General features: G+C 44.4%; 30 pseudogenes; all 30 read right to left on the reverse strand.

Moving 5' to 3' along the window:
• Positions 1 to 42: 42 nt before the first annotated feature.
• LOC148267887 (5S ribosomal RNA) lies at positions 43 to 161 on the reverse strand (annotated as a pseudogene).
• An 847-nt stretch (positions 162 to 1,008) lies between these two features.
• On the reverse strand, positions 1,009 to 1,127 carry LOC148267888 (5S ribosomal RNA; annotated as a pseudogene).
• A 242-nt stretch (positions 1,128 to 1,369) lies between these two features.
• Positions 1,370 to 1,488, reverse strand: LOC148267889 (5S ribosomal RNA; annotated as a pseudogene).
• A 1,267-nt stretch (positions 1,489 to 2,755) lies between these two features.
• Positions 2,756 to 2,873, reverse strand: LOC148267890 (5S ribosomal RNA; annotated as a pseudogene).
• An 815-nt stretch (positions 2,874 to 3,688) lies between these two features.
• Positions 3,689 to 3,807, reverse strand: LOC148267891 (5S ribosomal RNA; annotated as a pseudogene).
• Positions 3,808 to 5,545: 1,738 nt separating this feature from the next.
• On the reverse strand, positions 5,546 to 5,664 carry LOC148267892 (5S ribosomal RNA; annotated as a pseudogene).
• A 1,288-nt stretch (positions 5,665 to 6,952) lies between these two features.
• On the reverse strand, positions 6,953 to 7,071 carry LOC148267893 (5S ribosomal RNA; annotated as a pseudogene).
• A 1,467-nt stretch (positions 7,072 to 8,538) lies between these two features.
• Positions 8,539 to 8,657, reverse strand: LOC148267894 (5S ribosomal RNA; annotated as a pseudogene).
• A 203-nt stretch (positions 8,658 to 8,860) lies between these two features.
• Positions 8,861 to 8,979, reverse strand: LOC148267895 (5S ribosomal RNA; annotated as a pseudogene).
• A 576-nt stretch (positions 8,980 to 9,555) lies between these two features.
• LOC148267896 (5S ribosomal RNA) lies at positions 9,556 to 9,674 on the reverse strand (annotated as a pseudogene).
• Positions 9,675 to 10,920: 1,246 nt separating this feature from the next.
• LOC148267897 (5S ribosomal RNA) lies at positions 10,921 to 11,038 on the reverse strand (annotated as a pseudogene).
• A 763-nt stretch (positions 11,039 to 11,801) lies between these two features.
• On the reverse strand, positions 11,802 to 11,920 carry LOC148267898 (5S ribosomal RNA; annotated as a pseudogene).
• Positions 11,921 to 12,652: 732 nt separating this feature from the next.
• LOC148267899 (5S ribosomal RNA) lies at positions 12,653 to 12,771 on the reverse strand (annotated as a pseudogene).
• A 1,211-nt stretch (positions 12,772 to 13,982) lies between these two features.
• LOC148267900 (5S ribosomal RNA) lies at positions 13,983 to 14,101 on the reverse strand (annotated as a pseudogene).
• Positions 14,102 to 14,446: 345 nt separating this feature from the next.
• LOC148267901 (5S ribosomal RNA) lies at positions 14,447 to 14,565 on the reverse strand (annotated as a pseudogene).
• A 341-nt stretch (positions 14,566 to 14,906) lies between these two features.
• On the reverse strand, positions 14,907 to 15,025 carry LOC148267902 (5S ribosomal RNA; annotated as a pseudogene).
• A 416-nt stretch (positions 15,026 to 15,441) lies between these two features.
• LOC148267903 (5S ribosomal RNA) lies at positions 15,442 to 15,560 on the reverse strand (annotated as a pseudogene).
• A 346-nt stretch (positions 15,561 to 15,906) lies between these two features.
• Positions 15,907 to 16,024, reverse strand: LOC148267904 (5S ribosomal RNA; annotated as a pseudogene).
• A 1,012-nt stretch (positions 16,025 to 17,036) lies between these two features.
• On the reverse strand, positions 17,037 to 17,154 carry LOC148267905 (5S ribosomal RNA; annotated as a pseudogene).
• Positions 17,155 to 19,290: 2,136 nt separating this feature from the next.
• Positions 19,291 to 19,408, reverse strand: LOC148267906 (5S ribosomal RNA; annotated as a pseudogene).
• Positions 19,409 to 20,214: 806 nt separating this feature from the next.
• On the reverse strand, positions 20,215 to 20,333 carry LOC148267907 (5S ribosomal RNA; annotated as a pseudogene).
• A 203-nt stretch (positions 20,334 to 20,536) lies between these two features.
• On the reverse strand, positions 20,537 to 20,655 carry LOC148267908 (5S ribosomal RNA; annotated as a pseudogene).
• A 205-nt stretch (positions 20,656 to 20,860) lies between these two features.
• Positions 20,861 to 20,979, reverse strand: LOC148267909 (5S ribosomal RNA; annotated as a pseudogene).
• An 850-nt stretch (positions 20,980 to 21,829) lies between these two features.
• LOC148267910 (5S ribosomal RNA) lies at positions 21,830 to 21,948 on the reverse strand (annotated as a pseudogene).
• A 530-nt stretch (positions 21,949 to 22,478) lies between these two features.
• Positions 22,479 to 22,597, reverse strand: LOC148267911 (5S ribosomal RNA; annotated as a pseudogene).
• Positions 22,598 to 22,802: 205 nt separating this feature from the next.
• Positions 22,803 to 22,921, reverse strand: LOC148267912 (5S ribosomal RNA; annotated as a pseudogene).
• A 202-nt stretch (positions 22,922 to 23,123) lies between these two features.
• LOC148267913 (5S ribosomal RNA) lies at positions 23,124 to 23,241 on the reverse strand (annotated as a pseudogene).
• A 519-nt stretch (positions 23,242 to 23,760) lies between these two features.
• On the reverse strand, positions 23,761 to 23,879 carry LOC148267914 (5S ribosomal RNA; annotated as a pseudogene).
• Positions 23,880 to 24,402: 523 nt separating this feature from the next.
• On the reverse strand, positions 24,403 to 24,521 carry LOC148267915 (5S ribosomal RNA; annotated as a pseudogene).
• Positions 24,522 to 24,938: 417 nt separating this feature from the next.
• LOC148267916 (5S ribosomal RNA) lies at positions 24,939 to 25,057 on the reverse strand (annotated as a pseudogene).
• Positions 25,058 to 27,061: the final 2,004 nt, after the last annotated feature.

Here is a 27,061-nt window from a genome sequence, read left to right on the forward strand (position 1 = left end):
TTCCAATCGCGCGTAACGTCAAATGCCCTATCTGTAAAAAAATTAATGCAACACGAGGACTTCCCAAGAGGTCACCCATCCTATTACTGCTCTCGCCCAAGCACACTTAACTGCGAAGTTCTGATGAGATCCGGTGTATTAGTGCTGGTATGATCGCACCAATTTCATTACGTGCTGCAAATACATACACTCCTTCTACTTTCCTCCCCCTTCTCATCTTTTGTTTTCTTATGCTTGTCCACTGCACCTCTACTTCTTGTTCTAATATCAAGTAAAATCTCTCGGTTCATTAACTAATATTTTTGAATAAACCAGCGGACCATAGTTCCAATCGCACGTAACGTCAAATGTTCAATCTGTAAAAAAATGGATGCAACACGAGGACATCCCCGAAGGTCAGCCATCCTAGCACTACTCTCGCTCAAGCACAGTTAACTGCGGAGTTCTGATGGGATTCGGTGCATTAGTGCTGGTATGATTGAACCCGTTTCATTCCGCGCTGCAAATACATACACTCCTTCTCTTTCCCTCCCCCCTCCCGTCATTTGTTTCCTTGTGCGTGCACACTGCACCTCTGCTTCTCGTTCTAATATCAAGTAAAATTTCTCTGGCTTCTTGACCCATATTTGTGAATAAACCAGCGGATCATAGTTTCAGTCTCGCGTAACGTCGAATGCCCCATTTGCAAACAACACGAAGACTTCCTAGGAGGTCACCCATCCTAGTACTACTCTTGCCCAAGCACACTTAACTTCGGAGTTCTGATGGGATACGGTGCATTACTGCTAGTATAATCGCACCTGTTTAATTCTGCTCTTCAAATACATACATTCCTTCTCCTTCCCTCCCCCCTCCCATAATTTGTTCCCTTGTGCGTGCACACTGCACCTCTGCCTTTCGTTCTAATATCAAGTAAAATATCCTGACGCCTTGACTCTCATTTGCGAATAAACCAGTGGACCATAGTTCTAGTCGCGCGTAACGTCGAGTGCCCCATCTACAAAAAAATAGGTGCAACACAAGGACTTCCCAGGAGGTCAACAATCCTAGTACTACTCTCACCCAAGCACAGTTAACTGTGGAGTTCTGATGGAATCCGGTGCATTAGTGCTGGTATGATCACACCTGTTTCATTCCGCGCTGCAAATACATACACTCTTTCTCCTTCCCTCCCCTGTCCTGTCATTTGTTTCCTTGTGCGTGCACATTGCACCTCTACTTCTAGTTCTAATATCACATGATGAGCTTTAATTGAATGCAAAAAAAATATTAAGCAAAATACCCTGGCGCCGTGACTCACGTTTACGAATGAACTGGTGGATCGTCACTCCAGTCCCATGTAACGTTTAATGCCCCGTCTACAAAAATAAGGGTGCAACACGAGTACTTCTCAGGAGGTCACCCATCCTAGTACTACTCTCGCCTAAAAATGCTTAACTGCAGAATTCTGATGGGATCCGGTGAATTAGTGCTGGTATGATCGCACTCATTCCATTTTGCGCTGCAAATAGATATACCCCTTCTCTTTCTCTCCCCCCTCCCGTCATTTTTTTGGCTGTGCGCACACCCCTCACCTCTACTTCTAATTCTAATATCAAGCAAAATGCTCTGGCAGCTCGACTCGCGCCGAGATGAATGGACTGTCCGCCGCACCTCATTTTTTATTATTCTATTATGTAAGCTGCTCGTAATGACATTCTTATTACGGTGGACTATAAATGAATGCACGAAAAATATTAAGCAAAATGCCATGGCGCCAAGACTCACGCAGGGGAATGAATCGGTGGACTGTGTCTCCAATCGCACGTAGTGTTTAATGCTCTATCTGAAAAAAGACGGGTGCAACACGAGGATTATGTGAGATTCCAAGGACACTTAACTATAGAGTTCTTACGTGATTCAGTGCATTAATGCCGAACTGATCGTGCCCATCCCATTCCCCGCTACAAATGCACGTGCCACTTCAGCTTCCCTCCCCCCTCCGATCATTTGTATCACTGTACACTCACACCTCACCTCTATTTCTAGTTTTAATATCAACACAAATGTCCCGACGCCTTGACTCACACCCAGATGAACGGATTGCCTGCCGCACCTCTGTTTTCGTTGTTCTACTATGTAGTATACTTGTAATAACACTCTTATCACGTGGTGGGCTATAATTGAATGCAGAAATAATATTAAGCAAAATTTCTGGCACCATGACTCACGTTTGCGAACGAACCGGTAGACTTTCGCTTTGGCCCACGTAACATCTAATTTCTTGTCTACGAAAAAAAGGGTGTAACACGAAAATTTCCCAAAAGTTAACCCATCCTAGTACTACTCCCGTCGAAGCACACTTAACTTCAAAGTTTTGATGGGATCTAGTGAATTAGTGCTGGTATGATCAAACCTACTCTAATTGTGCTTTAAATATATATATATATATCTCTCTCTTTTCCTTCCCTCCCCCCTCTCATCATTTGTTTCGTTGTGCGCGTACACAGCACGTTTGCTTCTAATTCTAATATCAAGCAAAATGCGCCGGTGCCTCGACTAATGCCCATATGAACGGATCGTCTACCTCACCTCTATTTTTGTTGCTTTATTATGTAAGATACTCGTAATAACACTCTTATCACATGATGGATTTTAATTGAATACACATAAAAATTAAGTAAAATCTCCCGACGCTGTGACTCACGTTTGCGAATGAACCGGCAAACCATCGCTCCGGTCCCGCATAATGTTTAACACCCCGTCTACAAAAAGAAGGGTGCAACACAAGTACTTCCAGCAGGTCACCAATCCTAGTACTACTCTCACCCAACCACGCTTAACTATAGAGTTCTGATAGGATCTGGTGAACTAGTGCTGGTATGATCGCACCCGTTCTTATTTGCGCCACAAATACATATACCCCTTCTCTTTCCCTCTCCCCTCCTATCATTTGTTTGGCTGTGTGTGCACTTAACCTCTGCTTCTAGTTCTAATATCAAGTAAAATGCCCCGACGCCTTGACTCATGCCAATATGAACGGATCGCCCGCCGCACCTCATTTTTTGTTATTTTACTATGTATGATACTCGCAATGATACTATTATCATGTTATGGGCTTTATTTGAATGCGCAAAAAATATTAAGCAAAATGTCCCGACATCGTGACTCTCGTTTGCGAATGGATCAACAGACTGTCGCTCTGGTTCCGCTTAACGTTTAATGCCCCGTCTGCAAAAAGAAGGGCGCAACATAAGGACTTCCTAAGAGGTCACCAATCCTAATACTACTCTCACCCAAGCACGCTTAACTGCAAAGTTATAATGGGATCCAGTGAACTAGAGCTGGTATGATCGCACCCGTTCTAGTTTGTGCCACAAAGACATATACCGCTTCTCCTTCCCTCTCTACTCCCATCATTTGTTTCACTATGCCCGCACCTCACCTATGCTTTTAGTTCTAATATCAAGCGAAATGCTTTGGCGCCTCAACTCATGCCCATATGAACGGATCGCCCGCCGCACCTCATTTTTCCTTGTTGTACTATGTATGATACTCGCAATGATACTCTTATCATGTTATGGGCTTTAATTGAATGCTTGAAAAATATTAAGCAAAATGCCCTAGCGCCATGACTCTTGTTTGCGAATGAACTGGTGGACCGTCGCTCTAGTCTCACGTAACGTTTAAGGCCCCGTCTGTAAAAAGAAGGGTGCAACACGAGAACTTCCTAGGAGGTCACCCATCCTAGTACTACTCTCACCTAAGTACGCTTAACTGTGAAGTTCTGATGCGATCTAGTGAACTAGAGCTGGTATGATCGCATCCATTATAGTTTGCGCCGCAAAGACATATAACCCTTCTCCTTCCCTCTCCCCTTCCATCATTTGTTTCGTTGTGTGCACACCTCACCTATGCTTCTAGTTCTAATATCGAGCGAAATGCCCGGCGCCTCGACTCATGCCCATATGAATGAACAGCCTGCCGCACCTCATTTTTCGTTGTTCTATTATGTAAGATACTCAAAATGACATTCTTATCATGTGATGGGCTTTAATTAAATGCGCAAAAAATATTAAGCAAAATGCCCAGGCGCCGTTACTTGCGTCTGTGAATGAACCGGCGGACTGTTGTTCTGGTCCTGCGTAACGTTTAACACCCCATCTGCAAAAAAAATTGTGCAACATGAGGACTTCCCAAGAGGTCACTCATCTTAGTACTACTCTCGCCCAAGCACGCTTAACTGTGGAGCTCTGATCGGATCTGGAGAAATAGTTCTAGTATGATCGCACACATTCTAGTTTGCGCCGTAAATACATATTCCCTTTCTACTTCCCTCTCCCCTCTCGTCATTTGTTTCACTGTGCGCAGACCTCACCTCTGTTTCTAGTTCTAATATCAAACAAAATGCCCTGGTACCTCGACTCTTGCCTATATGAACGGATTGCCTGTCGTACCTCTTTTTTATTTTTTTACTATATAAGATACTCCTAATGATACTCTTATCATGTGATAGGCTTTAATTGAATGCACGAAAAATATTAAGCAAAATGCCCTTGCACCGTGACTCATGTTTGTGAATGAACCGACAGACTGTCGCTCCAATCCCGCGTAATGTTTAACGCCCCGTCTGCAAAAAGAAGGATGCATCACGAGAACTTCCTAGGAGATCAACCATCCTAGTACTACTATCGCCCAAGCACGCTTAACTGTAGAGTTCTTATGGGATCTAGTGAACTAGTGTTGTTATGATCACTTCCATTCTAGTTTTCGCCGCAAAGACATATACCCCTTCTTCTTCCTTCCCCTCTCCCATCATTTATTTCACTGTGCGCACACCTCACCTCTTCTTCTAGTTCTAATATCAACCGAAATACCCCGCACCTCGACTCATGCCCATATGAACGGATCGCCTGCTGCACCTCATTTTTTGTTGTTTTACTATCTAAGATACTCTTAATGACAGTCTTATCACATGATGGGCTTTAATTAACTGCGTGAAAAATATTAAGCAAAATTCTCCAGTGCTGTGACTCACGTTTGCGAATGAACCGGCGAATCGTCTTCCCGCATAACGTTTAACACCTCGTCTGCAAAAAGAATGGTGAAACACGAGGATTTCTCAGTAGGTCACTAATCCCAGCACTACTCTTGCTCGAACACACTTAACTACGGAGTTCTGATGGGATCTGTTGAACTAGTGGTGCTATGATTGCACCCATTCTAGTTTGTGCCGCAAATACATATACCTCTTCTCCTTCCCTCTCCCCTCCCGTCATTTGATTTGTTGTGCGCGCACCTCACCTTTGCATCTAATTTTAATATCAAGTGAAATGCCCCGGCGCCTTGACTCATGTCCATATGAACAGATCGTGCCGCACCTCATTTTTTGTTGTTCTACTATGTAAGATGTTCGCAAGGACACTCTTATCACGTGATGGGATTTAATTGAATGCACAAAAAATATTAAGCAAGATGCCCAGGCGCCGTGACTAACGTTTGCGAATGAACCGGCGGACCGTCGCTCTGGTCTTGAAAAACATTTAATGCCCCGTCTGCAAAAAGAAGGGTGTAACACAGGGACTTCCCAGGAGGTCACCCATCCTAGTACTACTCTCGCCCAAGCACGTTTAACCGCGGAGTGCTGATGGGATCCAGTGAATTAGTGCTGGTATGATCGCACCAATTCAATTTTGGGCCACAAATTCATGTACCCATTTTCCTTCCCTCCCCCCTCCCGTCATTTATTTCGCTTTGCGCGCACACATCACCTCTGCTTGTAGTTCTAATATCGAGCGAAATACCCCGGCGCCTCGACTCATGCCCATATGAACAGATCGCACACCGCACCTCTGTTTTCATTGTTTTACTATGTAAGATACTTGTAATAACACTCTTATCACGTGATGAGCTTTAATTGAATGCATGAAAAATATTAAGAAAAATACCCCGGCAGCGTGACTCATGTTTACAAATAAACCAGCAGACCGTTGCTCCGGTCCCGCGTATTGTTTAGTGTCTTGTCTGCAAAAAGCAGGGTGCGACATGATAATTTCCCAGGAGGTCATCAATCCTAGTACTACTCTTGCCCAAAAATGGTTAACTGCGGAATTCTGGTGGGATCTAGTGAATTAGTTCTGGTATGATCGCACCAATTCCATTTCACGCTGCAAATACATATACCCCTTCTCCTTCCCTCCCCTTTCCTGTCAATTTTTTCGCTGTGTGTGCACCCCGCACCTCTTCTTCTAATTCTAATATCAAGCAAAATGCCCTGGCAACATGACTCATGCTCATATTAACGATCCACCCGCCGTACCTCATTTCTCATTATTCTACTATGTAAGACCCTCATAATGAGACTCTTATAATGTGGTGGACTATAAATTAATGCACGAAAATTATTTAAGCAAAATTTCTTGACGCCATGCCTCATGTTTGCAAATGAACTGACAGACCGTGGTTCCGGTCGCGTGTAATGTTTATTGCCATGTGTGTAAAAAAAAAAGGTGCAACACGAGGACTTTCCAAGAGATCAACCATCTTAGTACTACTCTCACCAAGGGACACTTAACTGTAGAGTTCTTAGGGGATTCGATGCATTAGTGCTGGTCTGATCGCACCCGTCCCATTCCGCGTTACAAATGCATGCGCCCTTCTCCTTCCCTCCCTCCTCCCGTCATTTGTTTCGCTGTACGCGCAGACCTCACCTCCGTTTTTTGTTTTAATATCAAGCGAAATGCCCGGCGCTTCGACTCATGCCCATATGAACGAATCGCTTCCCGCATCTCTGTTTTCATTATTTTACTGTGTAAGATACTCGTAATAACACTCTTATCACGTGATGGGCTTTAATTCAAGGCACAAAAAATATTAAACAAAATGCTCAGGCGCCATGACTCACATTTGCGAACGAACCGGCAGACCGTCGCTCCAGTCCTGCGTAATGTTTAACGCCCTGTTTGACAAAAGAAGGGTGCAACACGAGAACTTCTCATGAGGTCACCCATCCTAGTACTACTCTTACCCAAGCATGCTTAACTGGGGAGTTCTGATGGGATCCGGCGAATTAGTGCTAGTATGATCGCACACATTCCATTTCGCGCAGCAAATACATATACCCCTTCTCCTTCGCTCCCCCTTATCGTCATTTTTTTTTATGTGCGTATACCCCATACCTTTGCTTCTAATTCTAATATCAAGCAAAATGCCCTGACGGCTCGACTCACGCTAAGATGAACGGTCTGCCTGCCGGACCTTGTTTTTCGTTGTTCTATTATGTAAGATCTTTGTAATGAGACTCTTATAACGTGGTGGATTGTAAATGAATGCATGAAAAATATTAAGCAAAATGCTCTGACATCGTGACTCACGTTTGCGAATGAACCGACAGAACATGGTTCCGGTCACGCGTAACGTTTATTGCCTCGTGTGAAAAAAAATAGGTGCAACACGAGAACTTTCTAAGAGGTTAACCATCTTAGTACTACTCTCACCAAAGGACACTTAACTGCATAGTTCTTATGGTATTCGGTGCATTAGAGCTGGTCTGATCGCACCCATCCCGTTCCGCGCTACAAATGCATGTAGCCCTTCTCCTTTCGTCCCTCCTTCTGTCATTTATTTCGCTGTACAGGCAGACCTCACTCTACTTCTTGTTTTAATATCAAGCAAAATGCCCCGGCACCTAGATTCATGCCCATATGAATGGATCACCCGCCACACCTATATTTTCGTTGTTCTGCTATATAAGATACTCGTAATAACACTCTTATCACGTGATGGGCTTTAATTGAATGCACGAAAAATATTAAGCCAAATGCCTAGGTGCCGTGACTCACGTTTAAGAGTGAACCGACGAACCGTCGCTCCGGTCCCGCGTAACTTTTAACACCCCGTCTGCAAAAAGAAGGGTGCAACACGAGGACTTCTAAGGAGGTCACCCATGTTAGCACTACTCTTGCCCAAGCACACTTAACTGTGGAGTTCTGATAGGATTTGGTGCATTAGTGCTGACATGATCGCACCTATTTAATTTTACGCTGTAAATACATACATTTCTTCTTCTTCCCTCCCCCTTCTCGTCATTTGTTTCCTTGTGCGTGAACACTACACCTCTGCTTCTCGTTCTAATATCAAGTAAAATGCCTCGGCGCTTTGACTCACATTTGCGAATAAACCAGCGAACCATAGTTTCAGTCGCGCGTAACATCGAACTCCCAATCTACAATAACACTGATGAAACACGACGGCTTGCCAGGAGGTCACATATCCTAGTACTACTCTCATCCAAGCATACTTAACTTCAGAGTTCTTATGGGATCAGCTTCATTAGCGCTGGTATAATCGCACCCGTTTCATCACGCGCTGGAAATACATTTACTCCTTCTCCTTCCCCCCCCCTCCCGTCATTAGTTTCCTTGTGCGTTCACACTACACCTCTGCTTCTCGTTCTAATAATAAGTAAAATGCCCCGGCGCCTTGACTCACATTTGCGAATAAACCAGCAGACCATAGTTCCAGTCGCACGTAACATCGAATGTCCCATCTGCAAAAAAATGGGTGTAATACGAGGATTTCCCAGGAGGTCACCCATCCTAGTACTACTCTCGCCCAAACACACTTAACTACGAAGTTCTGATCGGATCCGGTGTATTAGTGCTAGTATGATCACATCCATTTCGTTCTACACTGCAAATACATACACTCCTCCTTCCCTCCCACCTCCAGTCATTTGTTTCCTTGTGTGTGCACACTGCACCTCTACTTCTCGTTCTAATATCAAGTAAAATGCCCCAGAGCTTTAGCTCACATTTGCGAATAAACCAGCAGACCATAGTTCCAGTCGCGCGAAACGTCGAATGCCCCATCTGCAAACCAATAGGTGCAACAAGAGGACTTCCCAGGAGGTCACCCATCCTAGTGCTACTCTTGCCCAAACACACTTAACTGCAGAGTTTTGATAGGATCCGGTGCATTAGTGCTGGTATTATTGCACCCATTTCATTCCGCACTGCAAATACATACACTCCTCTTTCCCTCCTCCCTCTCATCATTTGTTTCCTTGTGCGTGCACACTGCGCCTCTGCTCATCGTTTGCACAAAAATAGGTGCAACACGAGAACTTTCTAAGAGGTCAACCGTCTTAGTACTACTTTCACCCAAGGAAACTTAATTGCAGAGTTCTTATGGGATTCAGTGCATTAATGCTGGTATTATCGCACCTGTCAAATTTTGCGCTACAAGTGCATGTGCCCCTTCTCCTTCCCTCCCCCCTCTCGTCATTTATTTCATTGTGCACGCACACCTCACCTCTATGTCTTGTTCTAATATCAAGCGAAATGCCTTGGTGCCTCGACCCATGACCATATGAACGGATCACCCGCTGCACCTCTGTTTCCATTTTTTTATTATGTGAGATACTCGTAATAACACTCTTAGCACGTGATAAGCTTTAATTGAATGCAAAAAAAATATTAAGCAAAATGCCCCGGCGTCGTGACTCATGTTTGCGAATGAACTGGCAGATCGTCGCTCTGGTCCCACGTAACGTTTAACGCCTCGTCTACAAAAATAAGGGTGCAACACGAGGATTTCCCAGGAGGTCACCCATCCTAGTACTACTCTCGCCCAAAAATGCTTAACTGCGGAGTTCTGATGGGATCTGGTGAATTAGTGCTAGTATGATCGCACTCGTTCCATTTTGCGCTGCAAATAGATATACCCCTTCCCCTTACCTCCCCCCTCCCGTCATTTTTTTCGCTGTGTGCACACCCCGCACCTCTGTTTCTAATTCTAATATCAAGCAAAATGCTCTGGCAGCTCGACTCGCGCCCAGATGAATGGACCATCCGCCACACCTCGTTTTTGATTATTCTACTATGTAAGCTGCTCGTAATGACACTCTTATTACGTGGTGGACTATAAATGAATGCACAAAAAATATTAAGCAAAATGCCATGGAGGCAAGACTCACGCAGGCGAATGAACCGGTGGACTGCGTCTCCGATCGAATTAGTGTTTAACGCTCTATCCGAAAAATGACGGGTGCAACACGAGGATTCAGTGGGATTCCAAGGACACTTAACAGTAGAGTTCTTACGGGATTCAGTGCATTAGTGCTGGACTGATCATGCCCATCCCATTCCCCGCTATAAATACAGGTGCCACTTCAGCTTCCCTCCCCCTTTCGATCATTTTATCACTGTACACTCACACCTCACCTCTGTTTCTAGTTTTAATATCAAGACAAATGCCTCGGTGCCTTGACTCATGCCCAGATGAACGGATCACCTGCTGCACCTCTATTTTCGTTGTTCTACTATGTAAGATACTCGTAATAACACTCTTATCACGTGGTGGGCTATAATTGAATGCAAAATACCTGACGCCGTGACTCACGTTTGCAAAGGAACTGGCAAACTGTCGCTCTGGTCCCACGTGATGTTTAACGCCCTGTCTACGAAAAAAAAGGTGTAACACGAGGACTTCCCAAGAGTTCACCCATCCTAGTACTACTCCCGCCGAAGCACACTTAACTGCAGAGTTTTGATGGGATCCAGTGAATTAGTCCTGGTATGATCAAACCTATTCTAATTCGCGCTTTAAATATATATATATCCCATTTCCTTCCCTCCCCCCTCCCATCATTTGTTTCGTTGTGCGCGCACACCGCACGTTTGCTTTTAGTTCTAATATCAAGAGAAATGCACCGGCGCCTCGTCTAATGCCCATATGAATGGATCGTCCCCCTCACCTCTATTTTCATTGTTCTATTATGTAAGATACTCGTAATAACACTCTTATCACATTATGGATTTTAATTGAATGCATAAAAAATTTTAAGCAAAATGTCCTGATGCCGTGACTCACGTTTGCGAATGAACCGGCGAACTGTCGCTCTGGTCCCGCATACCGTTTAACACCCCATCTGCAAAAAGAAGGGTGCAACACAAGTACTTCCAACAGGTCACCGATCCTAGTACTACTCTCGCCCAAGCACACTCAACTACAAAGTTCTGATGGGATCTGGTGAACTAGTGCTGGTATGATTGCACCCCTACCTATTTGCGTCGCAAATACTTCTCCTTCCCTCTCCCCTCCCATCATTTGTTTCACTGTGCATGCACTTAACCTCTGCTTCTAGTTCTAATATCAAGCAAAATGCCCCCACGCCTCGACTCATGCCAATATCAACGGATCGCCCGCCGCACCTCATTTTTCATTATTTTACTATTTAAGATGCTTGTAATAATAATCTTATCACGTGATGAACTTTAGTTGAATGCATGAAAAATATTAAGCAAAATACCCCAACGCTGAGCGCAACGTTTAATGCCCCTTCTGCAAAAAGAAAGGTACAAAACAAGTACTTTCTAGGAAGTCACCCATCCTAGTACTACTCTCACCCAAAAATGCTTAACTACGGAGTTCTGATGGAATTCAGAGAATTAGTGCTGGTATGATCGCACTTGTTCAATTTACTGCTGCAAATACATATGCCCCTTTTCTTTCCCTCCCCCTTCCCATCATTTTTTTCGCTGTGCGCGCACCCCGCACCTCTTACTCTAAACCTAATATCAAGTGAAATGCCCCGACGGCTCGACTCATGCCCAGATGAATGGACCGCCACCGTACCTCATTTTTTGTTGTTCTACGATGTAAAATGCTTGTAATGAGACTCTTATAACGTGGTGGACTATAAATGAATGGACGAAAAATATTAAGCAAAATGCTTTGACGCCGCGACTCACATTTGCAAATTAACCGACGGACCGTGGTTCCGGTGGCGCGTAATGTTTATTGCCTCGTGTGCAAAAAGAAGGGTGCAACATGAGGACTTTCTAAGAGGTCAACCATCTTAGTACTACTCTCACCCAAAAACACTTAACTGCGGAGTTATGATGGGATCCGGTGAATTAGTGCTGGTATAATCGCACCCGTTTCATGTCGTGCTGTAAATACATATACCCCTTCTCCTTCCCTCCCCACTCCCGTCATTTTTCTCTCTGTGAGCGCACCCTGCACCTCTGCTTCTAATTTTAATATATAAAAAAATGCCTCGGCGGCTCGACTCACGCCAACATGAAATGAATGCACGAAAAAAATTAAGCAAAATGCGCTGACGCCGTGACTCATGTTTGCGAATAAACCGACGGACCGTGGTTCTAGTCGTGTGTAACGTTTAATGCCTCGTGTGCAAAAAAACAGGTGTAACACAAGAACTTTTCAAGAGGTCAACAATCTTAGTACTACTCTAACCAAAGGACACTTAACTGCAAAGTTCCTATGGGATTCAGTGCATGAGTGTTAGTCTGATCGCACCCGTCCCTTTCTGCTCTACAAATGCATGTGCCCCTTCTCCTTCCCTCCCCCCTCCCATCATTTGTTTCACTGTACGCGCACCCCTCACCTCTGCTTCTAGTTCTAATATCAAGCGAAATGCCCTAGCACCTCGACCCATGCCCATATGAACAGATTGCTGTCGCACTTCTATTTTGTTGTTCTACTATGTAAGATACTCGTAATACACTCTTATCACATGATGGGCTTTAACTGAATGCACAAAAAATATTAGGCAAAATACCCCAGCGCTGTGACACACGTTTGTGAATGAACCGGCAGACCGTCGCTCCAGTCCTTTGCAACGTTTAACGCCCCGTCTGCAAAAAGAAGGGTGCAACATGAGGACTTCCCAGGAAGTCACCCATCATAGTACTACTCTTACCCAAAAATGCTTAACTATGGAGTTCTGATGGGATTCAGTGAATTAGTGTTGGTATGATCGCACTTATTCCATTTCGCGCTACAAATACATATACCCCTTCTCCTTCCCTCCCCCCTCCCGTCATTTTTTTTACTGCGCACGTACCCCACACCTCTGCTTCTAATTCTAATATCAAGGGAAATGCCCCCGCATCTCGACTCACGCACAGATGAACAGACCGTCCGCCGCACCTCATTTTTTATTATTCTACTATGTAATCTGCTCGTAATGACATTCTTATCACATGATGGACTATAAATGAATGGCGCCAAGACTCATGCCAGCGAATGACCCAGTGGAATGCATCTCTGGTCGTGCGTAATGCTTAATGCTCCATTTGAAGAAAGACAGCTGCAACAAGAGGATTCAGTGGAATTCAAAGGACACTTAACTGTAGATTTCTTATGGGATTCAGTGAATTAATGTTGGACTGATCATGCCCGTCCCATTCCCCGCTACAAATGCATGTTCCCCTTCGCCTTCCCTCCCCCTTCCGATCATTTGTATCACTGTACACACACACACCTCATCTCTGTTTCTAGTTTTAATATCAAGCAAAATGTCCCCGCCATGCCCAAATGAATAGATCACCCGCCGCACATCTGTTTTCATTATTCTACTATGTAAGATACTCGTAATAACACTCTTATCACGTAGTAGGATACAATTGAATGCATGAATAATATTAAGCAAAATGCTCCGGCACCGTGATTCACATTTACAAATGAACCGGTGGACTGTCGCTCCGGTCTTGCATAACATTTAACGTCTCGTCTGCGAAAAGAAGGATGCAACACGAGAATTTCCCAAGAGGTCATCCATACAAGTACTATTCCTGCCCAAGCAAGCTTAATTGTGGAGTTTTGATGGGATCTAGTGAATTAGTGCTGGTATGATCACACTAATTTTGGTTTGTATACCCCTTCTACTTTATTCTCCCCTCCCGTCATTTGTTTCGCTGTGCGCATGCCTCACCTCTGTTTTTAGTTCTAATATCAAGCGAAATGCCCCGGCGCCTCAACTCATACCCATATAAACATAACACCTACTGCACTTGTTTTTCGTTGTTCTACTATGTAAGATACTCGCAATGATACTCTCATCACATGGTGGGCTTTCGTTGAATGGGAAAAAAATATTAAGCAAAATGTCCCAGCACCGTGACTCATGTTTGCGAATGAACCGGCGACTGTTTCTCTTGTCCCGCGTAACGTTTAATGCCCCATCTATAGAAAAAAGGGTGCAACACGAGGACTTCCCATAAGGTCACCCATCCTATTAGTACTCTCGCCCAAGTACGTTTAACTGCAGAGTTCTGATGGGATCCGGTGAGCTAGTGCTAGTATGATCGCACTATTTTTTTTTCGCCATAAATACATATGCCAATTCTCCTTCCCTCTCCCCTCCCGTCATTTTTTTCATTGTGCACGCACCTCACCTCTGCTTCTGGTTCTAATATCCAGCGAAATGCCCCGGTGCCTCGACTCATGCCCATATTAATGGATCGCCTGCCATACCTCATTTTTTGTTGTTCTACAATTTAAAATACTCGCAATAACAATCTTATCATGTGATGGGCTTTAATTGAATGCGAAAAAATTTTAAGCAAAATGTCCCGACGCACTGACTCATGTTTGCGAACGAACCGTCGGACCGTCGCTCCCGTCCCGCGTAACATTTATTGCCACGTCTGCAAAAAGAAGGATGCAACACGAGGACCTCCCAGGAGGTCACCCATCCTAGTACTACTCTCACCCAAGCACACATAACTTCGGAGTTCTAATGGGATCTGGTGAACTAGTGCTGGTATGATCACACCCTTTCTTGTTTGCGCCTCAAATACATATGCTCCTTTTCCTTCCCTCTCCCCTCCCGTCATTTGTTTCACTACGCGCACGTCGCACCTCTGCTTCTAGTTCTAATATCAAGCGAAATTTCTTGGTAGAGTCCCAGATGAACGGACCGCCCATCGTGCCTCTGTTTTCGTTATTCTACTAATTAAGATGCTCGTAATGATACTCTTATCATGTGGTGGACTATAAATGAATGCACTAAAAATATTAAACAAAATGCCTTCGCACCATGACTCATGCTGGCGAATGAACTGGTAGACCACAGCTCCTTATCATGCGTAACGTTTAACATTATGTCTGTAAAAAGACAGGTGCAACACAAGGACTTCTAAGGAGGTCACCAATCCTAGTACTACTCTCGCCCAAGCACCCCTAACAGTGGAGTTCTAATGGGATCTGGTGCATTAGTGCTGGTATGATCGCACCAGTTTTATTCTACGCTTCAAATACACCCCTTCTCCTTCCTTCTTCTCTCCTGTCATTTGTTTCACTGTGCGTGCCCACCGTACCTCTATTTCTAGTTCTAATATCAACCGAAATGCCCCGGTGCCTCGACTGATGCCTAAATGAACGAACTACCCGCCACACCTGTATTTTTGTTGTCTTACTATCTAAGATGCGCTCGACTCATGCCCAGATGAACGGACCACTCGCTACACCTCTGTTTTTGTTGTCCTACTTTGTAAGATACTCGTAAGAACAATCTTATCACGTAGTGGACTATAAATGAATGCACAAAAAATATTAATAAAGATATCCTGGTACCGCGACTCACGTTTGCGAATGAACCTGCAAACCATGGATCGGTCTTACGTAACATTTACTGGCCCGTCTGCAAAAGAATGGGTACAACACGAGGCCTTTCTAGGTGGTCACCCATCCAAGTACTACTCTCGCCCAAGCACACTTAACTGCAGAGTTCTGATGGGATCTTGTGAATTAGTGCTGGTATGATTGCACCACTTCTATTCCACACTGCAAATACATATACCCCTTCTCCTTCCCTCACCCCTCTCGTCATTTGTTTTACTGTGCGCGCACACTACACCTCTGCTTCTAGTTCTAATTAGCGAAATGCCCCAGCGCCTCGACTAACACCAAGATGAACGTATAGCCCGCCGCACCTCTATTTTTATTGTTCTACTAAGCAAGATACTCGTAATAATACTCTATCTTGTAATGGAATATAAATTAATACATGAAAAAATATTAAGCAAAATGCCCCGACGCCACGACTCATGCAGGCAAATGAACTAGTGGACCGTATCTCCTGTTCCGCATAATGTTTAACGCCCGTCTGTAAAAAGACGATTGCAACAAGAGGACTTCCTAGGAGGTCACCCATCCTAGTATTATTCTCACCCAAGAACGCTTAACTACGAAGTTCGATGGGATCCGATGCATTAGTGCTGGTATGATTGCACCCCTTTCATTCCGCCCTGCAAATACATATACCACTTCTCATTCCCTCTCCGTTCCTGCCATTTATTTTATTGTGCACGCACACTGCACCTCTGTTTCTAGTTTTAATATCAAGTGAAATGCCTAGATGAACAGACTGCTTGCCACAACTCTATTTTGGTTGTTCTAGTCTATAAGATACTCGTAATGACATTCTTATCTCGTGATGGACTATAAATGAATGCATGAAAAATATTTAGCAAAATCTCTCAATGCCGCGACTCACACTAGCGAACTGTGGCTCCCGCTCAAGCGTAACATTTAATGCCCCATTTATAAAAGGACAGGTGGAACACGAGGACTTCGGAGGAGGTCACCCATCCCAGTACTGCTTTCACCAGAGCACGCTTAACTGCAGAGTTCGACAAGATCCGGTGCATTATTGTTGGTATGATCGCACCCCTTCCATTCTGTGTTGCAAATACATATACACCTTCTCCTTCCCTCCCCTCTCTCGTGATTTATTTCTCTGTGTGTGCACACTACACCTCTATTTCTAGTTCTAATATCAAGTGAAATGTCCGGGCACCTAGACTCACGGCTACATAAACGAACCACCTGCCATACCTCGTTTTTCGCTGTTCTACTATGTAAGATGCTCGTAATGACACTCTTACCATGTGGTGGACTATAAATGAATGCACAAAAAATATTAAGCAAAATATTCTGGCACCGCAACTCACACTGGCTGACTATGGCTCTTATCGTGCATAACGTTTAACACCCCATCCGCAAAAAGATGGGCGCAACACGAGAACATCCCAGAAGGTCACCCATCCTAGTACTACTCTCGCCAAAGCACGTTCAACTACCGAGTTCGATGGGATCTGGTGCATTAGTTCTAGTATGATCGCACATCTTTTATTTTGCTCTATAAATACATATACCCCTTCTCCCTCCCTTCCCCCACTGTTACTTGTTTCGCTATGCGCGAACACCGCACCTCTGCTTATAGTTCTAAAATAGAAAAAAATGCTCCGGTGCAACAAGAGAACTTCCCAGGAGGTCACCCATCCTAGTACTATTCTCACCCAAGAACGTTTAACTACGAAGTTCGATGGGATCCGATGCATTAGTGCTTGTATGATTGCACCCCTTTCATTCCGCCCTGCAAATACATATACCACTTCTCATTCCCTCTCCGTTCCTGCCATTTATTTTGTTGTGCACGCACACTGCACCTCTATTTCTAGTTCTAATATCAAGTGAAATGCCTAGATGAACAGACTGCTTGCCACAACTCTATTTTGGTTGTTCTAGTATATAAGATACTCGTAATGACATTCTCATCTCGTGATGGGCTATAAATGAATGCATGAAAAATATTTAGCAAAATCTCTCAATGCCGCGACTCGCACTGGCGGACTGTGGCTCCGGTCAAGCGTAACATTTAATGCCCCATCTATAAAAGGACAGGTGGAACACGAGGACTTCGCAGGAGGTCACCCATCCTAGTACTGCTTTCACCAGAGCACGCTTAACTGCAGAGTTCGACAAGATCCGGTGCATTAGTGTTGGTATGATCGCACCCCTTCCATTCCGTGCTGCAAATACATATACCCCTTCTCCTTCCCTCCCCCCTCTCGTTATTTATTTCTCTGTGCGTGCACACTACACCTCTATTTCTAGTTCTAATATCAAGCGAAATGTCCAGGCACCTAGACTCACGGCTACATAAATGGACCACCTGCCATACCTCGTTTTTCGTTGTTCTACTATGTAAGATGATCGTAATGACACTCTTATCATGTGGTGGACTATAAATGAATGCACAAAAAATATTAAGCAAAATATTCTAGCACCGCAACTCACACTGGCGGACTATGGCTCCTATCGCGCATAACGTTTAACACCCCATTCGCAAAAAGATGGGCGCAACACGAGAACTTTCCAGAAGTTCACCCATCCTAGTACTACTCTCGCCAAAGCACGATCAACTACCGAGTTCGATGGGATCTGGTGCATTAGTTCTAGTATGATCGCACATCTTTTATTTTGCTATATAAATACATATACCCCTTCTCCCTCCCTTCCCCCACTGTTACTTGTTTTCCTATCCGCGAACACCGCACCTCTGCTTATAGTTCTAATATAGAAAAAAATGCTCCGGTGCCTCGACTCACGCCCAGATGAACGGACTACCCGCTGCACCTTGTTTTTCGTTATTCTACTATGTAAGATGCTCGTAATGACACTCTTATCATGTGGCGAATTATAAATGAATGCATGACAAATATTAAGCAAAATATCTCGGCGTCGCAACTCACTCCGGGGATAATGGCTCTGATCTCACATAATATTTAACGTCCCGTCAGCAAAAAGACGAGTGAAACACAACGAATTTTCAGGAGGTCACCCATCCTAGTACTACTTTCTCCCAAGCACACTTAACTACGAAATTCGATGGGATCGAGTGCATTAGTGCAGGTATGACGTACCCCTTCCATTCCACGCTGCAAGTACATATACCCCTTCTACTTCCCTCCCCTCTCCCGTCATTTGTTTGATTGTACGCACACACCACACCTCTGTTTCTAGTTCTAATATCAAGCGAAATAACCCGGTTCCTCGACTCATGCCCGGATAAACAGATCACCTGCTGCACCTCTTTTTTCATTGTTATACTATGTAAGATACTCGTAATGCACTCTTATCACGTGGTGGACTATAAATGAATGCACAAAAAATATTAAGCAAAATTTTCAGGCCCCGCAACTCACACCGGCAGACTGTGGCTCCGATCGCGCTTAACGTTTAACACCCCGTCTACAAAAAGACAGGTTCAGCATGAGGACTTTTCAGGAGGTCACCCATCCTATAACTAATCTCGCCCAAGCATGCTTGACTACAGAGTTCTGAAGGGATCCTGTGCATTAGTGTTTGTATGATCGCAACTGTCCCATTCCCCGCTGCAAATACATATAGTCGTTCTCCTTCCCTCCCCCTCCCATCATTTATTTCGCTGGGTGGGCATACCGCATCTCTACTTCTAGTTCTAATATAGAGCGAAATTCCATGTCGCTTCAGCTCACGCCTAGAAGAACGGAGGCCCGCTGCGCCTCTTTTTTTGTTGTTCTACTATGTAAGACTCTCGTAATGAGATTCTTATCACGTGGTGGACTATAATAAATGCACGTAAAATATTAAGCAAAATTTTTCAATGTCACTACTCATGCCAGTGGACTGTCGCTCCGATCGCGAGTAACATTTGACGCTGCGTCCGCAAAAAGACAGGTGCAACACAAGGACTTCCCAAGAGGTCACCCATCCTAGTACTGCTATCGTCCAAGCACGCTTAACTACAAAGTTCGATGGGATTCGGTGTATTAGTGCTAGTATGATTGCACCCCTTCCATTCCATGCTGCAAATACATATACCCCTTCTCCTTCTCTCCCCCCACCCATCATTTTTTTCGCTGTGCACGCACACCTTACCTCTGTTTATAGTTCTAATATCAAGTGAAATGCCCCGACGTCTCGACTCATGCTCAGAAGAAAGGACCGCCCACTGTACCTCATTTTTCTTTATTCTACTATGTAAGATGCTCGTAATGACACTCATATCACGTGGTAGACTGTAAATGAATGCACGAAAAAATAGTAAGTAAAATTTTATGGCGACCCAACTCACGCCAGCAGATTGTGGCTCCGATCACGTGTATCATTTTATGCCCCATTTGCAAAAAGACAGTGCAAGACGAGGACTTCTCAGGAGTTAACCGATCCTAGTACTGCTCTCACCCAAGCATGCATAACTGCACAGTTCGGTGGGATCCGGTGCATAAGTGTTGGTATGATCACACCTATTCCTTTCCACATTGTAAATACATATACCCCTTCTCCCTTCCTCCCCTCTCCCGTCATTTTTTTCGCTGTACGCGCACACTGCATCTCTGTTTCAAGTTCTAATATCAAGCAAAATACCCCGGCACCTAAACTCATGCCCAGATTCAAGGACCACCTGCCACACCTTTCTTTTTTGTTGTTCTACTATATAAGATGCTCGTAATGACTCTCTTATAACATGGTGGACTATAAATGAGTGCACACAAAAAAGTAAGCAAAATTCCCCAGCACGGCGACTCACATTTGTGAATAAACCAGCAGACCATAGTTCCAATCGCGCGTAATGTCGAACGCCCCAACTGTAAAAAATGGGTGCAACATGAGGACTTCCAAGGAAGTCACCCATTCTTGTACTACTCTCGCCAAAGTACACTTAACTACGGAGTTCTGAGGGGATCTGGTGCATTAGTGCTGGTATGATCGCACCCGTTTCATTTCGCGCTGTAAATAGATAGATTCCTTCCCCTTCCTCCCCTCCCGTCATTTGTTTCCTTGTGTATGCATACTGAACCTCTGCTTCTCATTCTAATATCAAGTAAAATGCCCATGCGCCTTGACTCACATTTACGAATAAACCACAAGACCATAGTTTCAGTCGCACGTAACGTCGAACGCCCCATATGCAAAAAAATATGTGCAACACGAGCACTTCCCAAAAGGTCACCACTCCTAGAACAACACTCGCCCAAACACACTTAACTAAGGAGTTCTGATGGGATCCGGTGCATTATTGCTGGTATAATCGCACCCGTTTCATTCCGGGCTGCAAATACATACACTCCTTCTCCTTCCCTCCCCCTCCCATTATTTATTTCTATATGCGTGCATACTGCACCTCTACTTCTCGTTCTAATATCAAGTAAAATGTCCCAACGCCTTGAGTAACATTTGCGAATAAACCAGTTGACAGTAGCTTCAGTCGCGCGTAACGTCGAACGCCCTGTCTACAAAAAAATAGGTGCAAAACGAGGACTTCCTAGGGGGTCACCCATCCTAATGCTACTCTCGCCCAAGCACACTTATCTACGGAGTTCTGATGGGATCCGGTGCGTTAGTGCTGGTATGATCACATCCCTTTCATTATGCACTGCAAATATATACACTCCTCCTTACCTCCCCGCTCCCATCATTTGTTTCCTTGAGCGTGCACACTGCACCGCTGCTTTTAGTTCTAATATCAAGTAAAATGCTTTGGCGCCTTGACTCATATTTGCGAATAAACCAGCGGACCATAGTTCCAGTAGTGTGTAACGTCGAACACCCCATTTGCAAAAAAATAGGTGTAACACGAGAACTTCCTAGGAGGTCACCCATCCTAATACTACTCTCGCCCAAGCGCACTTAAATAAGGATTTCTGATGGGATCCGATGCATTAGTGCTGGTATGATCGCAGCCCTTTCATTTTGCGCTGTAAATACGTACATTCCTCCTTCTCTCCCCCTCTCGTCATTTGTTTCCTTGTGCGTGCACACTGCACCTCTACTTCTCCTTTTAAAATCAAGTAAAATGTCCCAACGTCTTGACTAACATTCGAGAATAAACCAGAGGACCATAGTTCCAGTCGCGTGTAACGTCGAATGCCCTATCTGTAAAAAAAAATGGGTGCAACACGAGGACTTCCCAAGAGGTCACCCATAATAGTACTACTGTTGCCGAAGAACACTTAACTGTGGAGTTCTGATGGGATCCAGTGCATTAAAATTAGTATGATCATAACCTTTTCATTCTACGCTTCAAATACATACACTCCTTATCCTTCCCTCCCCCTCTCGTCATTTCTTTCCTTGTGCGTGCACACTGCACCTCTGCTTCTCGTTCTAATATCAAGTAAAATGTCCTAGTGCCTTGACTCACATTTGTGAATAAACCAGCGGACCATGGTTCAAGTTGCGTGTAACATCGAACGCCCTATCTACAAAAAAATGGGTGCAACACGAGGACTTCCTAGGAGGTCACCAATCCTAGTACTACTCTCGCCCAAGTACACTTAACTGCGAAGTTCTGATGGGATTCGGTGCATTAATACTGGTATGATCGCACCATTTTTATTTTGCATTGCAAATACATACACTCCTTCTCCTCACCCCCACTTCCCGTTGTTTGTTTTCTTGTGCGTGCACACTACACCTCTGTTTCTCGTTCTAATATTAAGTAAAATATCCTGGTACTTTGACTAATATTTACAAATAAAATAGCGGACCATAGTTCTCGTCGCATGTAACATCGAACGCCCCATCTTCAAATTAATAGGTGCAACACGAGGACTTCCTAAGAGGTCACCACTCCTAGAACAACACTCGCCCAAGCAAACTTAACAACAGAGTTCTGATGGGATCTGGTGCAGTAGTGCTGGTATAATCGCACCCGTTTCATTCTGCGCTGCAAATACATACACTCCTTCTCCTTCCCTCCCCTCTTCTGTCATTTATTTCCTTGTGCGTGCATAGTGCACCTCTACTTCTCGTTCTAATATCAAGTACAATGCCCTGGCGCCTTGAGTCATATTTGGGAATAAACCAGCGCACCATAGTTCCAGTCGCGCGTAACGTCGAACATCCCATATGAAAAAAAATGGGTGCAACACGAGAACTTCTAAGGAGGTCACTCATCCTAGTACTACTCTCGCCCAAGCACACTTAATTACAGAGTTCTGATAGGATCCGGTGCGTTAGTGCTGGTATCATCGTACCCCTTTCATTCTGCGCTGCAAATACATACACTCCTTTTCCTTCCCTGCCCCTCCCGTCATTTGTTTCCTTGTGCGTGCACACTGCACCTCTACTTCTCCTTCTAATATCAAGTAAAATGTCCCAGCGTCTTGACTCACATTTGAGAATAAACTAGCTGACCATAGTTCCAGTCGCGTGTAACGTCAAACGCCCCATCTGTAAAAATATGGGTACAACACGAGGACTTCCTAGGAGGTCACCCACAATAGTACTACTCTCGCCCGAGCACACTTAATTACAGAGTTGTGATGGGATACGGTGCATTAATGCAGGTATAATCGTACCCTTTTCATTCTGCACTACAAATACATACACTCCTTATCCTTCCCCCTCTCCTGTCATCTATTTCCTTGTGTGTGCACATTGCACCTCTGCTTCTCATTCTAATATCAAGTAAAATGCCCCGACGCCTTGACTCATATTGGCGATTAAACAGCGGACCATAATTCAAGTTGCGCGTAACGTCGAATGCCCCATCTGCAAAAAAATAGGTGCAACATGAGGACTTCCAAAGAGTCACCAATCCTAGTACTACTCTCGCCCAAGCACACTTAACTGCGAAGTTCTGATGGGATCCGGAGCATTAGTGCTGGTATGATCGCACCATTTTCATTTTGCGTTGCAAATACATACACTCCTCCTTCTCCCCACTTCCCGTCATTTGTTTCCTTGTCCGTGCACACTGCACCTCTGCTTTTTGTTCTAATATTAAGTAAAATACCTCGGTGCCTTGACTCATATTTGTGAATAGATCAGCGGACCATAATTTCCGTCGCACGTAACGTCAAACGCCCCATCTATAAAAAAATAGGTGCAACATGAGGACATCCTAATAGGTTACCACTCCTAGAACTCGCCCAAGCAAACTTAACATCGGAGATCTGATGGGATCCGGTGCATTAGTACTGGTATGATCGCACCCGTTTAATTTTGCACTGTAAATACATACACTCCTTGTTCCCTCACCCCTCCCGTCATTTATTTCCTTGTGCCTGCACACTGTACCTCCACTTCTCGTTCTAATATCAAGTAAAATGCCTCGGCGTCTTGAGTCATATTTGGGAATAAACCAGCGGATCATAGTTCCAGTCACGCATAATGTCGAATGCCCCATCTGCAAAAAAATGGCTGCAACACGAGGACTTCCCAGGAGGCCACCCATCCTAGTACTACTCTCGCCTAAGCACACTTAATTACGGAGTTCTGATGGGATCCGGTGCATTAGTGCTGGTATGATCGAACCCCTTTCATTATGCGCTGCAAATACATACACTCCTTCTCCTTCCCTCCACCTCCCGTCATTTGTTTCCTTGTGCGTGCACACTGCACCTTTACTTCTCCTTCTAATATTAAGTAAAATGTCCTGGTGTCTTGACTCACATTTGAGAATAAACCAGCGGACCATAGTTCTAGTCGCGTGTAACGTCAAATGCCCCATTTGTAAAAAAAATGGGTGCAATACGAGGACTTACCAGGAGGTCACCCACAATAGTACTACTCTTGCTCGAGCACACTTAACTGCAGAGTTCTGATGGGATTCGGTGCATTAATATTGGTATGATCGTACCCTTTTCATTCTGCGCTGCAAATACATACACTCCTTATCCTTTTCCCCCACTCCCGTCATTTGTTTCCTTGTGCGTGCACACTGCACCTTTGCTTCTCGTTCTAATATCAAGTAAAATGCCCTGGCGCCTTGACTCACATTTACGAATAAACCAGTGGACTATAGTTCAAATCGCGCGTAATGCCCCATCTGCAAACAAATGAGTGCAACACGAGGACTTCCCAAGAGGTCACCCATCCCAGTACTACTCTCGCCCAAACACACTTAACTACGAAGTTCTGATGGGATCTGGTGCATTAGTGCTTGTATGATCGCACCCCTTTCATTCTGCACCTAAACTGCATAGTTCTGATAGGATTCGGTGAACTAGTACTGGTATGATTGCACACGTTTTGGTTTGTGCCAAAAATACATATACCTCTTCTCCGTCCCTCTCCCCTCCCGTCATTTGTTTCGCTGTTCGCACATCTCACCTCTGCTTCTAGTTCTAATATCAAATGAAATGCCTCGGTGCCTCGACTCATGCCCATATGATTGGAACGCCTACCGAACCTAGTTTTTCGTTATTCTACTATTTAAGATACTCGCAACGACACTCTTATCACGTGATGGGCTTTAATTGAATGTGCAAAAATATTAAGCAAAATACTCCGGTGCCGTGAGTCATATTTATGAATGAACCGACAGACCATCGCTCTAGTCTCGTGTAACGTTTAACGCTCCATCTGCAAAAAGAATGGTGCAACACGAGGACTTCCAAAGAGGTCACCCATCCTAGTACTACTCTCGCCCAAAAATGCTTAATTATGGAGTTCTGATGGGATCCGATGAATTAATGCTGATATGATCGCATATGTTCTATTTTGCACTGCAAATACATATACCTCTTCTTCTTCCCTCCCTCCTCCTATCATTTTTTTCACTGTGTACGAACCTCGCAGATCTGCTTCTAATTCTACTATCAAGCAAAATGCCCCAGCGGCTCGACTCATGCCCAGATGAATGGACTGCACGTCGCACCTCATTTTTGTTGTTCTACTAAGTAAGATTCTTGTAGTGAGACTCTTATAACGTCGTGGACTATAAATTAATGCATGAAAAATATTAAACAAAATGCCCCGACGCCATGACTCACGTTTACAAATGAACCGATAGACCGTTGTTCCTATTGGGCGTAACGTTTATTGCCTCGTGTGGAAAAAAATAGGTGCAACATGAGGACTTTCCAAGAGGTTAACTATCTTAGTACTACTCTCACCAAAGGAAACTTAACTGCAAAGTTCTTATGGGATTCAGTGCATTAGTGCTGGTCTGATCGCACCCATCCCAATCCACGCTACAAATGATGTGCCCCTTCTCTTTCCCTCCCCCCTCCCGTCATTTGTTTCGCTGTACGCACACACTTTACCTCTCCTTCTAGTTCTAATATCAAGCGAAATGCCCCGGTGCCTCGACTCATGCCCATATGAATGGATCACCCGCTGCACCTCTATTTTTTTTGTTCTTCTATGTAAGATACTCGTAATAGTATTCTTTATTACGTTATGAGCTTTAATTGAATGCATGAAAAATACTAAGCAAAATGGTCCGAGGTCGTGACTCATGTTTGCGAATGAACCAGGGAACCATTGCTCCGATCCTGTGTAATGTTTAACGCCCCGTCTGCAAAAAGAAGGGTATAACACTAGAACTTCCAAAGAGGTCACCCATCCTAGTACTACTCTCGCCCAAAGATGCTTAATTGCGGAGTTATGATGGGATCCAGTGAATTAGTGCCGGTATGATCGCATATGTTCCATTTCGCGCTATAAATACATATACCCCTTCTCATTCCCTCCCCACTCCCGTCATTTTTTTGGCTGTGCGGGAACCCCGCATCTTTGCTTCTAATTCTAATATCAAGCGAAATTCCCTGATGGCTCGACTCACGCCTAGATGAATGGACTACTCGTCGCACCTCGTTTCGTTGTTCTACTATGTAAGATGCTCGTAATGAGACTCTTATAGCATGGTGGACTATAAATGAATGCACAAAAAATATTAACCAAAATGCCCTGATGCCGTGAGATACGTTTGCGAATGAACCAACGAACCTTACTTTCGGTCGTGTGTAACATTTATTTCTTTGTGTGCAAAAAAACAGGTGCAACACGAAGACTTTCCAAGAGGTCAACCATTTTAATACTACTCTTACCAAAGGACACTTAACTGTAAAGTTCTTATGGGATTCAGTGCATTAGTGTTGGTCTGATCGCACCCATCCCATTCCGCGCTACAAATGCATGTGCCCCTTTTCATTCCCTCCCCCTCCAGTCATTTATTTCGCTTTACGCTCATACCTCACCTCTATTTCTAGTTCTAATATTAAGCAAAATACCCCAGCGCCTCGACTAATGCCAATATGAATGGATCGCCTGCCACACCTCTGTTTTCGTTGTTATACTATGTAAGATACTCGTAATAATGCTCTTATCACGTGATGGGCTTTAATTAAATGCACAAAAAATATTAAGCAAAATGCCACAGTGCCGTGACTCACGTTTGCGAATGAACCAGCAAACCATCGCTGCGGTCCGACGTAACGTTTAACGCCCCGTTTGCAAAAAAAAGGGTGCAACACGAGGACTTTCTAGGATCTCACCCATACTAGTACTACTCTCGCCTAAGCACGCTTAACTACAGAGTTCTGATGGGATCCGGTGAATTATTTATGGTATGATCAAAATCGTTCTAGTTCGCACTGCGAATAAATACACCCCTTCTCCTTCCCCCTCTCATCCCGCCATTTATTTCGCTGTGCGCGCACACCTCACCTCTACTTCTAGTTCTAGTATCAAAGAAATGCCCAAGCACATCGAC

The sequence above is a fragment of the Carica papaya genome, chromosome 3 (genome assembly GCF_054855325.1).
Source record: "Carica papaya isolate Zhongbai chromosome 3, ASM5485532v1, whole genome shotgun sequence".
Taxonomy (NCBI): domain Eukaryota; kingdom Viridiplantae; phylum Streptophyta; class Magnoliopsida; order Brassicales; family Caricaceae; genus Carica; species Carica papaya.